This window comes from Biomphalaria glabrata, chromosome 5 (assembly GCF_947242115.1).
Source record: "Biomphalaria glabrata chromosome 5, xgBioGlab47.1, whole genome shotgun sequence".
NCBI lineage: Eukaryota > Metazoa > Mollusca > Gastropoda > Planorbidae > Biomphalaria > Biomphalaria glabrata.
In genome coordinates this window covers 2,156,838-2,169,337 of record NC_074715.1, presented here as the reverse complement: position 1 = coordinate 2,169,337, position 12,500 = coordinate 2,156,838, and the positions used below count along the sequence as shown (strand labels likewise).

Here is a 12,500-nt window from a genome sequence, read left to right as displayed (position 1 = left end):
TGCATTTTATTTATTCTAAACTAAGCACAGAATTACTACACGAGCCTTGCGTGTAGCGAAGTCATACAGTATATCATAAGAATTCTGTTTCCTACATAGATCACGCTCATTAGCATAGGTTGCAGTGGCCTAAGGCCGGCATTGCAAAATAGCGGCGATTGTTACGCGGCCGGTTGACTATTGTAATATATGAAGCAGAATGTAAGGCGTGTGTGTGTGTGTCCTACATAGAAATAACCCTAACCCTAACCTTAAAGGCACATTCCTCGTCCCATATGCTAGGACAAATTTCCATCAAAATGAGACTTAAGATTGCCCTAGATGGCCTCAAACCAGCTTTTCTCTTTCTATCTTGTGTTCTGGTTACAGCAAGAGGTAAGGTAGTTACTTTAACTTATTTCAGAAATGTTATTGATACCATCAAGTCTTATTTGTTTCGCTAGTATTATATGTTTCAGACGTTTGTTCAGAAAGGAAATCCTTACACGTCCTAAATAAAACCGTCCTGCTGGACGAGAGGGCTGGTTCGAACCCGGGACCATAGATACGATAAACAAAAGCTCCTTCTTCCCTAGTGCTATTAGAGTATGGAATGGGTTGCCTGAGCTAGCCAGGAAAACCAGTGACTTGGCAGAATTTAAGTCATTGGTTAATATGCATGACTAAATGCATGACGCCTAGGACGTAATCATCTTCTTTTTTGAAGTAACGTCTGTATTATATAAGATAAGATAAGATAAGATAATAAAAACCGTTTGACCAATCTTGATAAAATTTGGCAGAAATAGATCATGGCAAAGACTATAAAGTATGTTTAATGTCCCTACCACATAATTGTATCTCAATTAAAGGACAAAACGTTTGAACAGATCGGGTAAATCCGTTTTCATAGTAATCTATTTTTGATAAGAATATGTCGGCTGAATGGGTAAAGTCGTTTTCATAGTGATTTATGGCAAAATAAAGAAAAATATGTAAAGGGAACGTTATTCATGTTTGACATAGACCTAAATGCATTCCAGTAGATCAGTAATACCCAAAATAAACGTAGGTCGTATCTTATCTTGTATTTTACAGACATTACATAAAAAAAGAAGATAATTACGTCTAACGCATTTTATGTGTCAATCTAGTCATGCATGTTAACCAACCAATCACTTAAACTTTGCTAAGTAGTTAGTTTTCCTGTGTGATTCAGGCAACCCATTCCATTATCTAAAGGCACTAGGGAAGAAGGAGCACTTGTACGAATTTGTAATAGCATGCCCGTATCATAACCAGTTAATGTAATTTCATTCACGTATTTTGACCAAGCTTCCATTTTATCGGACTGAATAACGGTATAGCCAATAAGAAAGTAAAGCCTTAATGGGGATGTAAAGCGAGTCTGCAAAATACCCATCGACGAGCACCAAGCCTATGGGATAAAACGATGATGACACTCCTATGGTTCTGTGATTAATACATAACATTCTATATATAAATATATGTAAGTGAGTTGATGAATTGCAGGTATGAATTTGTTTTCGTTTTCCAGTCTAGATGTAATATATATATATATATATATATATATATATATATATATATATATATATATATATATATATATATATATATATGGATCTATACTGGACAAAGAAATGTTATAAACACTCCTCAAAAGATACAGTTTCTTGACTTTGTCAGCGCTTGTATCAAAAGTTTGGAACTAGCACCTCATCTATCTATATCTATAGTTCGTCCATCGTGGTTTCTGAGCCGCCTGTGTGCAATGTTGCAGCTACGGCTTCCAGTGTGCTCACACCTACCGCTTCACTGCTTGCCTGTCGCCTCAGGACTTTGGTTTGGTTGTGTTTTTTTTTTTTTGGGGGGGGGGGGGATGACAAGTGACTTGCGCTGGAATTTAGATTAAAGTGAGGAAGATTCGCGCAACACGTCGACTTCACGCCCTAAAGCCCGTCCTTTTCCGGAAGCAAGATTTGGTCAAGACGTCCGGGGACAAGTTTGGGTGCAGGGGATGACCAGAGACTTGTCCTGTCTAGAGTGCTCCACAGCACTGTGCTGGTACTTGCCTTTCTGTCCGATTAGTCTAGTTTTGTGACGTTACGCACAGGCCGCCAAGTCCAGACTTCACATGCTAGGTTTGACAGAACCTCAGTGTACTGAGTGCCATGGACACGTCAGATACCCTCTACCTGGTTTAGCCGGCCAGTCAAAGCCGTTTCCTGGGTGTGGCCGCTGCGCATGCTACAGCTTCTGGGAGCCACAGGTGAGAGTTGGGTACCGAGTGGGGACCAAGAGTGAGCCAAGCTACCCTCAAAAAGAGGGTACGACTGCCTGTCCACTAGAGGTGCTACCCCTACTAGATACCCCATACACCCAGCACCTCATAGATCTCAGACAACATGCTACACTATATTCAAGAACATCTAAATTTATCTATTTAAACCTTTTTTAAAAAACCTATTTATCGTAGTACCTTGAGCCTATATCATGTTTGTTATCAACCCTATTAAAATCAACACATTATTATTATTTGTATCGGTTACTATTTTTTTTTACATTAAATGGATTTTTCTTTTTTTAATACAAGATTTATCTTAATTATTATTGGAATAGATGTTTTCATTTTAAATTTATTATCACACCAGTTAACATTAGCACAACTCTGCTTATCCCCCCCCCCCCCCCCAAAAAAAAATGTTTAAAATTATTAAAATAGTAAGAAAAATTTTAGAAATACCATACGTACGATGTTGACATTTTAAACCAAACCAGCCTCTAGCACATTTTCCAGAATTAAGGCACGTACCATCAAGATTACAACCAGGGTCACACCGGCATTTGAACACATTGTTTGGTCCAAACCAACCATCTGTTGAATGTAAAGAGAACAAATAATTATAGATACATAATTAAGTAATAAAATGACAAGTGTATAGAAAATCAGGCTCCAGCAAATGAATTTTATTATAAACGCATAACATAAAAATAGGTTTAAACAAACATAATACAAAAACAAGGTTACAAAGACAGTTTGTGTCGAAACACAAACTCAAAATCGGCCCCCGAAGTGGTCCACCCAGGCAGGTTTCAATATTTTCAATAAGAACATCCGAATGAAATTATACCAAAGACAAAATGAGAAATAAGAATGGAGAAAGAAGGTTAACAGATCTTGTGTAGTGCCCCAACGGTCCCGCAGATCACAGGATAGGTAAAGTGAATGTAAAGTTAGATGTGAACCTGGCCTAACTGGTTCTCCTTTCAGACCTTGTGGACTATGAGGCAGATGATGTAAAGTTCATCTGTTTTTGTGGCCTACGGTTAACGAGGGTGTCATGTAGCCAGCACAACGACCAACCGCCTTTACTTTTCCCCAACTAATGTCAAGTACCCATTAAGGCCGGGTGGACTTACGGGCGCCCAAGGATTCCATAGTTGAAAATCCCAGTCTTCACCAAGATTCGAACCAGGGACACCAGGTTCGAGAGCCAAGCGCTTTCCCACTCAGCCACCGCGCCTCCCCGGCCCAACCGATGAGATGTAATTGATACCGCTATAGTCGTAGTGTCCTGTAGTAAGGTTAAGAAAATATCGTTTACAAAATTACTATTCGTTTTAAATTAGGTATAATTTATAATGCATAAATGTGTAAAAAATATGGAAAACTGTTGTCTCCCCTAATAAAGCGCCTCAAGTGTTTGAGTGTTTAATAGTTAATACTTGTAAAAGTGATGTAATTTTATAGTTTACGAGATCTAAACGGGACGGACGGACAGACGGAAAGACATTTCACACAAAACTAATAACGTCTTTTCCCATCTCTGGGGCCGCTAAAAACACTAAAAAAAATCTTATATTAAGTGTAGTTGTATTTGAAGATTATGGTTCAGTGTTTTATGTATAGCCTAATTGCTAAATTTACTTTTAAGTCTTCTATCCTTAAGTTGTTTTTTTTTTAAATTTAGTGATTTTACTAAAGGTGTTACTCTAGTCAAATGTGAATATTCGTTTGTATATCTGTTCCATTTTCTTAATATTTTCTTGAGTTGATGGGTCCCAAACAGAGGATGCATATTCCATTATTGGACTAACTAAAGCTAAATAACATTTTAATTTAATTAGTTGATTTACAGAAATTTCTTTTAATAAACCTTAATGCTTTATTTTATTTTTTGATAGTTAATGTAAATAATTTATTTGACTTATAAATAGAATGCCCTGTACTACAAATGTGTCATTTCGATTTTTCTATATACTTGTTTGTACTGGGAAATTTTACTTAGCTTCTAGATCCATTTGAAAGAAAAAACATAGAACAACCCAAAAAGACATATAATTAATGTTAGAAATTTAACAACACTCTTCTAAGAGTGTTTCTACCTTGTGAAATAGCCACTTGAAAACATAGTAAACATACTATGAACGCCGGCGTGTTTCTGTGTAAATCCATCGCTTACTGTTCATAGCTCTGTTTTTTTGTGTACTGGTGTGATCACTTTTATACACTACATGCAGTTTTTATATACAACGCTATGTTGGAGACACTGTGAACTACTGATAACTACACAGTCCCTCGTGTGCTCAGGTATTCTCTAAAAAGACATTGATTTTGTCCATACCAGGTAGCAATGTTCATACAGGTAATAAGAACAGATCTTCTTTATGAAATGGGAAGTGAATTGCAAGAGGGAAGAGTCCTATATTTATTGCGACCCTGGTATATGATAAACAGTAGTAAGGGAATGTCTATGTTGTCCTATGTATGGTACACTTCTCTCATGGTACACTTCTCTCATGGTACACTTCTCTCACCCTATGTGTTTGTCATTACACAAGGAAAACTAAAAAGTAAATGTTTTCTTTTCGTTTGCATTGCACTTAATTATCTTTGTGTACTTTTATTATTTAGAGTTTTATAATCTCTCTCTATATATAATTCTCTTCTTCCCTCAAGAGTTTAAACAAGAAGTAAAGGAAAGATCACTCTCTTATTTCTCGCGGATAGTCACCCCACGAAATAACAAGAGGAGGGGGGGGGGAGACACGTCGCTACAGATGGCTGCCTGTCAAACCCTGCCCGCTCCCATCCCCCCTTCGTCTTGCGGGAGGTTTGGACTAAATAGTAAACTATCTTCAACTCTGAAGGAACATCCGAAACATGTCAAACATTTTACAAACAAACATTTTACAAACACTAAAATAGCAAGGCCGGACTTACGCATTGTGAGGCCCTATTCAAAACGGATTTCGCGGGGACAAGTTTGAGTAGGGAAGCGGACAATAAGTGAAATTTAAGAGTTTGTATTAGAAAATAAATTCGTCTATGCATTTTATTCATTCTTTACTATCTACAGAATTACTTTACGAGCATTGCGTATAATTCTGTTTCCTACATAGATCCCGCTCTATAGCAAGAATTACCAAATGTTTCAATCTATCTTTGAGAAGTGTTGACTTCCTGGTAAATCGACATGAGGGCGCGGGAAAACTGTTTTAAGTTTAAAAATTGTTTAATTTAATAATTTATACACCTTGAACTAGCGCGGGTCCTATGAAAGTGCGGATCCTTTGAAAGTGGGGGCCCACTGCGGTCGCATAGGTTGCAGTGGCCTAAGACCGGCTATGCAAAATAGCGGTGTATGCTACGCCGCCGGTCGACTAGTGTTGTTATAACTCAGGTGGTGATGGGTGATGACAGTGGGAAGCGTGGTCGAGGGGCTAAGTACGCTTGAACTTGACTTGTCTTGGCTACCTATCAAGGCGGCTCGGGGTTCGACTCCCGACTCGAGCAGAGTTGTGTTTACTGAGAGCCTACATGCAGCATGAAAAACCTTCTCCCAGATACCCCCTCCCCCCCCCCATTAGTCCACAAATGAGATTGGACCAAAGCGCTCTGAGCATGCTGTAAGCCTGAACGAAGCGCTATATAAAAGCTATAATTATTATTGCAACACAGGCCAGCGACAATTGGCATTTTTGGTAAAGATCTAAGTTGTCAGCACTACTCAGACCAGTCACGTCGGATATATTCACGTGACCACTCAGAAGGGTCGAGCATTGTTCCGTCGGGCTCTAGAAGGCCCTTGGGGGGACCCTATATAAAGAATGAAGGTGCCAGAATCGATGAGGTCAAAACTTCAAGATCTAAGATTTACTTTGATACGGCATATACAGAGAAGCCATTAAAGTCCTTGTTACAGCTGTACAGAGTTTATACGGCGGTGAAGCATTTATACCTTTACCTACCTACCTATAAGTGTCAATAAATTGAACAGGGACTTAATAGGAACAACAGCCAAAAAGCGTACCAATTAGTAAAGGACCTCACTACTTCAAAGCATGGAAGAACCAACACAATACAAGACAAAAACAATAAATGCTTAACCGAGGACAAAGATGTGTTGAAAAGATGGACGGAATACTGTTCAGAGTTGTATAACTTTGAAATCTCAGGAGATCCAGAGATACTAAATGTCCCGACAGTTTCCAACATTGACGACTATTCGATTCTTCGCTCGGAAGAAGCAGCAGCAGTAAAAGCCCTGAAAAAGGGAAAATCGGCCGAAGTTGACAACATTCCTGGCGAACTTCTTCAGGCGGGGAAGCATTTATACAGTCAGTAATATGTGTTCTAAATTTTGCAGTGTTGGCTGTGGTTGATTGTATATTTAAAGTTAACGTTACTTTAGAGCCCTGAGCTGTCAAGTTGGTAGTGTCATGTGGCGCAGTTTACAGAGAGACTTCAAGGTGAGAGTCGTTACAATATTAGTGAAATAATTTAACAATTCACAGGCCGTAATGCTACATTATTTAATATCATAGATTTCAGACGATTCAGTTTTCTCACTTATACATGTGAAATTCCACGAATTTTATTCATTATTTTACTTTATGAAAAGACATGCTTTACTTTTCGCTTGAAACTCTTTTTTTGCTTTTTATTAGTACAAAATATTTGTAAAAATGTCTCCAAACATTGCCCGAAAATGCAAAAAAAAAACAACAACAAATAAATAAAATAAAATAGATTTTGATTATTTATGAGTAACGAGTTCTTCTTTTTTAACTGGAGTTCAAACTTTTGTTTCTGAAAGAAGGTGTTAAAAACTCATCTTTCTGCTACTACTGTGATTGAACCAGAATATTCTGAAGAATTGAATTCGATTAATATATATATATATATAAGTAAGTGTAATCAGGGCCGGGTTTAAGTCAGTGGAGGCCCAGTGGCAGGATTGTTGTCAAGGCCCCTACACTTTTTTGATAGCTTTTATAAAAGTCCATTCAATAATTATGACTCTCATCTGTCCTTTGACTTTCATTGTAGGGGGCGCTGTGACAGATCGCGTAACGTTATCCCTCGATTTTTTTTTCCCGGCCTAAAGCTTTTTTTTTTAGTAGGATATTAACTCTTTCTCTCCTGACTGACGATACCAGAGTTGATTCCACTAGAACGTGATAAAAAATTACGGAGAGAAAGAGTTAAGAGACAGGGGCTGTCCATTCTTCTGTAAATGCCCAGCCAGCTATTTTATGGTTGACCCTTACTTCATGGTCCCGCCACCGAACCTTAAAAATAACTTTTGATAGTAAGTCATGTCTTACACTATGACCGAACCAGCCCAGCTTTCATCTCTTCACAGTATTGCGTAGTTCCTCCTTTTGCCAACCAGAGTGTTCATTTGTTACAGTACAAACACATTTGTCTTCTTTTCTTGGTATCTGATACAAAACATTTTCTTTCTGTAGTTTCTACTCGTATCTAAAAAAAAAGCAAATTTTAGAAGAAAGGGTACTTGCAGATTAATCACATTTTCCTTTTTAAAAAATATATTTATATATGCAAATTTTATTATTTAAAAAATGTACATTTTTGAGTTTGTGGATGGTAAGGTCTGACGCACTGCACTTGTGAATTTTGAGCACGCTACAACTGGTTAAAAACGCCAAAAAATGTGTAAAAAAAAAACTTAACATTTTTAACCGTCAAAATTAGGATTAGTGTTTATACTCTTTCTTGTGGAGTCCCCGGGTCCTTAGCCCCGGTCATCCCTCCTTTAAATTCGGCCCTGACTATCGTAAACAACAGAGTGAAAGCCGAAAATGTTCACACGTTAGTCCAATACCTGCCGAACAGAGGACTGTCCTCATTTCGCCGGACGTCTGGTAATAAGTTTCTCTAAATCATAATTTAACCTGAAAGTGTTTCTGCGACTGTCTTATTGCTATAATAGTAATGTTAAAGTTGAAAATTCATTTCAAGTCAAACTGAATTTCCACTTTTTTTGAGCAATGTCATCTTACCGTCTCTTATTTTTATCTTCTCTTATATGTATGTGCAAGTGGATGGCTGCCTGGTCGTGCGGTTTGCGCGCTGGACTGTCGTTTGGATTTATCGATGGTCTGGGGTTCAAACCCAGCCCGCTCCCATCCCCCGTCGTCCTGCGGGAGGTTTGGACTAGGAAGTAAACTATCTTCAACTCTGAAGGAACATCCAAACATGTCAAACATTTTACAAACATTCTATTTTCATCTTCTCTTGTATGTTCCAGTGGATGGCTGCCTGGTCGTGCGGTTTGCTAGCTGGACTGTCGTTTGGATTTACCGATGGTACCGGGTTCAAACCCAGCCCGCTCCCATCCCCCTTCGTCCTGCGGGGGGTTTCGACTAAGAAGTAAATTATCTTCAACTTTAAAGGAACATTCGAAACAAGTAAAACAAAACATGTAACTACTTTTAAAAATTTGGTTATAGTGTGATTGTAAATGAATAGCAATCATGCAGCAGTTCCTATATATTTTTAATATCTATTTACTTTTTGCAATCTCTATAAATAGTATAAGGCATGATGTCATAACTTAGATATTTGTAGCATTATTTTTAGCCAGGGAACAAAAGTTTTGTCTCTACAATCTTTACCTGCAAAGCGCTGACCAGGAAGCGGAGTCTCACCTGACATGGAAATGACGATAAAATATTTTTTGGATAGAGCATTGTTGACGAACTTAAGGTAAATTCCAGGCGCTGTGATAACAATACACATAAACGTAAAAGTTGAAATGACAAAAAAATGTAATATGTTTTAAACAGATAGGTCCTAATATTATTCTGGAATGTAGTGAAAAATGTTTGTTTTAGATCAGGTGGAGTGAGTTCCAAGACTTTGGTCAGTTCACTGGTTAGGCCCTCAGACCGTAGCTTCTGAAGAAGTAGATTGGCACCACTAGAAGCGTTGAGTCCATGGAGCGCAGGGCTCTCTGAGGGACGTATGGAGTAATTATTTTACTAAGGTACAAGAGCAAGTGCAAATGAGGCGACATCAGCGCATTATATCTTTACGAGATACTTTAGCCTCTTTATTTATTATGCGGTAATACGAGTATGGAGTATTAAGAATTGTATTTTTTATTATTTATTTATTTTTTAGTTGTGGAACGGTCGAAACCGTTATGAATATGCATTGGTATATTAAATATGTAAATATATATATAAGTTCCCCATTGTGGTCTATAGGGCAGATGATGTAAAGGTCATCTGTTTCTGTGGCCTAATTTTACCGAGGGTGTCATGTGCCAGCACAACTAATGACTGAGAGGCGCCCGAGGATCCCGAAATTTAAAAAAATTCCAATTTTCACTAGGATTCAAACCCGGGACCCCTGGTTCGGAATTCAGAGCTTTACCGTTCAACCACCGGGCCTTCTTATTATTAACTTCCCACCTGTACTTCAGCATTGGTCTCTCACCGTATTGAATACATCACACAGAGTCATCCTATTATCGTCGCATAAAGCTCAATAGATTTTATATTTTTTTCTGTGTTTATCTAGGTTGATCAGGGTGAATTTTTTTTTACAAAGCCTACATCTACTCATTCTGTCTGTCCGTCTGTCTTTCTGGTAAAATGTTTAAACATTTTTTTAAATTAATGCTAAAACGAAGTAAAACCATTACGCGGCCTAGCTAGGATATTTTTCCATCGTTTAGGGCCCGAAGGCTTGACCTCTTTGGTCAACATTTGGGGCCCCCCTCAATAAGGGGGCCCATTGGAATTTACAAATTCTTCCCCATCCTCCCCCACACTAGCTACGCCACTGGAACATTACCGTAAATTAATTCACATTATATTTTCTAAACCTTCTTTTACGCTAGATCCATTTTCTAGGATATAGCCTTCCATAATGAAAAAAATTACCTTAATTAACATGAACTATTAAACGGAGGCGTATTATAATTATTATTGTATCAATTAGCATGTAAAAGCAACACTGCTGTTTAAATTACAACTCCATTTTATTGGCATGACAAGAAAGTGAAATACTAACACACTAATAACCTACTTGAGAAAAACTTGCGAGCACGTGAACACACTGAGTAGTAGGACAAGGGAGACAACAAGTAAATAAACACACACACACACACACACACACATACATAAAATAAAATACACATATAAATGTAACAGATTAAGCGTTACTTGGAATTCCTCGAGACCCCTGGGGGTCTGTAAAGAGCACCTTGGGAATTACTGCACTAAGTGATCGAGATAAGCTTCTTCACAAGTAAATGATTATTTTCTTCACTTATTTTTATAAAATGAAATAGACAATTTAATTCAATACACACAAGCATATAACCTACTCTATTTCACCGAGAGTATTTATATTTGTTATATTGAGCATCTGAACGGATCAGTGCAATCAGAGTCGCCAGTCACAAATTCAAGTTTTTAAACGAGATAGTATAAAAAAAGAGGTATTTTAAAAGTATTTTTTATAAATTTATACACAAGTATAAGTCATTTTACACAAGTTTTCAACATGCCTATTTACACAATTCTTATGCATGCCTATTTACACAATTATTATATATTCAGATAAACACACAATTATTCTACATTCATCACAATTATTCTGAATTCCTATTAATACATTTATTTCACATGCTTATTTACACAATTATTCTATATTGGTGTATATAAAATTATTCTACATTTATATATATAGGCCTATATATATATATATTCAATTATTCTAAAAACATATAAATACATGTATTCCACCTGCTTATTTACACAAGTGTTGCAAAGCCTATTTACAAAATTATTCTTTTGCCATTTAAGCATGTATCGCACTGGCATATATTGCATTATGTTAATTGCTATGCAGACAGGTTTACAAGAACCATTTGCAAACTTTCTATAGGCCTCTTAACACTTGAACACTAAAACAGGCATTCATGTAAAGATTTGTTTATCAATACAGTTATAACAGACATGTATTCATTCATTCGTATAGATTTGGGCAATTTATGTTTCATTGTAAAAAATGTAAATATTATCCGACTGTCTCATAAACTGTATTTGACGTGTTCTCAAATTGTATTGTTCTGTTGTCATCTTGTTCCCGCTTTTTATCTGACTTGAATTTAACTGTTAATAAATAATTTAGTACCATAGACTTATTTATTATGCTAGACTGGAAAAAGGAAATAAATTCTTATCCGCGATTGGTCGATTCACAGACCTATACATATATATTTTTATGTACGTAAACTCTTTTTTTCAGCTCTAAGGGGAGTCACCCCAATCAATCTTTTCTGTCTTAGAAAAGTAATGATCTTTAGTTTTAAAAGTTTAGAAATAATGCAAAATCCTTTCTCGGATATTCACGCAAATATATGAAACAAAGCGTTTCCTGTTTGTTTTCATTGAGATCGAAATAATTCCTGTTGATTTAAATCATCTTATGTACATTTAAATAGATTGATTACCTAGATTTTACTAGATTATGTATCTAAAAAAAAAAAGCAAAATATTTTTTAAAAATAATTTAAAAAAAAAAAAACAAAGCTTATAATAAGAGTAACAATTAGTTTGAATCATTCATGTAATTACATTTGGAATAGATCTAATCTAACAATAATACATTTGTGTGATTAGAAATATTTAGTACTAATTCTTTTTTTTATGCGAAATTTCATGCTTTTAGCGTTCTTAATACACTATGATCCTATCACTTGTCTGGACCAGTTGGAAAGGGGTAGGAGGAGAAAGAACGGGGTATCTGGGTGATCGCTTTTTAGATGTATTTTTTTAAAAGAACGACTTCAATTGTGGGCTAAAGCCTTTTCAGGCTTCTCAAGCCAACGCGGTAGCCATTCTACCAGCGAAGAGCCTATCAGACCTTGCGACCTATGTGCCTGATGATGTAAAGATCAACTGTTTCTGTGGATTATGATTGGCGTTTGGGTGCTTTAGGCTAGCCACAACTAATATCAGGTACCCATTAGACTTGGGTGGTCTTAGAGGTGCATTACAAGTCCCGAGCTTGAAAATCACAGTACTCGCCGGGATTCAAACACGAAATCCTAGGTAAGAAGCAAACTCATTACCACCACAGCCCCCATTTGTCTTTTCAGGAGTCACTGATTATTGTCCACAAAGAGCGTATATCAGACCAGTTGAATCTCAATTATTAGTACATGTTATGTAAA

The 12,500-nt window shown here is 36.9% G+C and overlaps 1 protein-coding gene across 1 annotated transcript in view; it reads right to left on the bottom strand.

Moving 5' to 3' along the window:
• LOC106056033 (uncharacterized) overlaps window positions 1-12,500 on the bottom strand; it is a 95,053-nt gene that overhangs the window by 32,843 nt on the left and 49,710 nt on the right. The gene's annotated exons all lie outside the window — the stretch shown is intronic.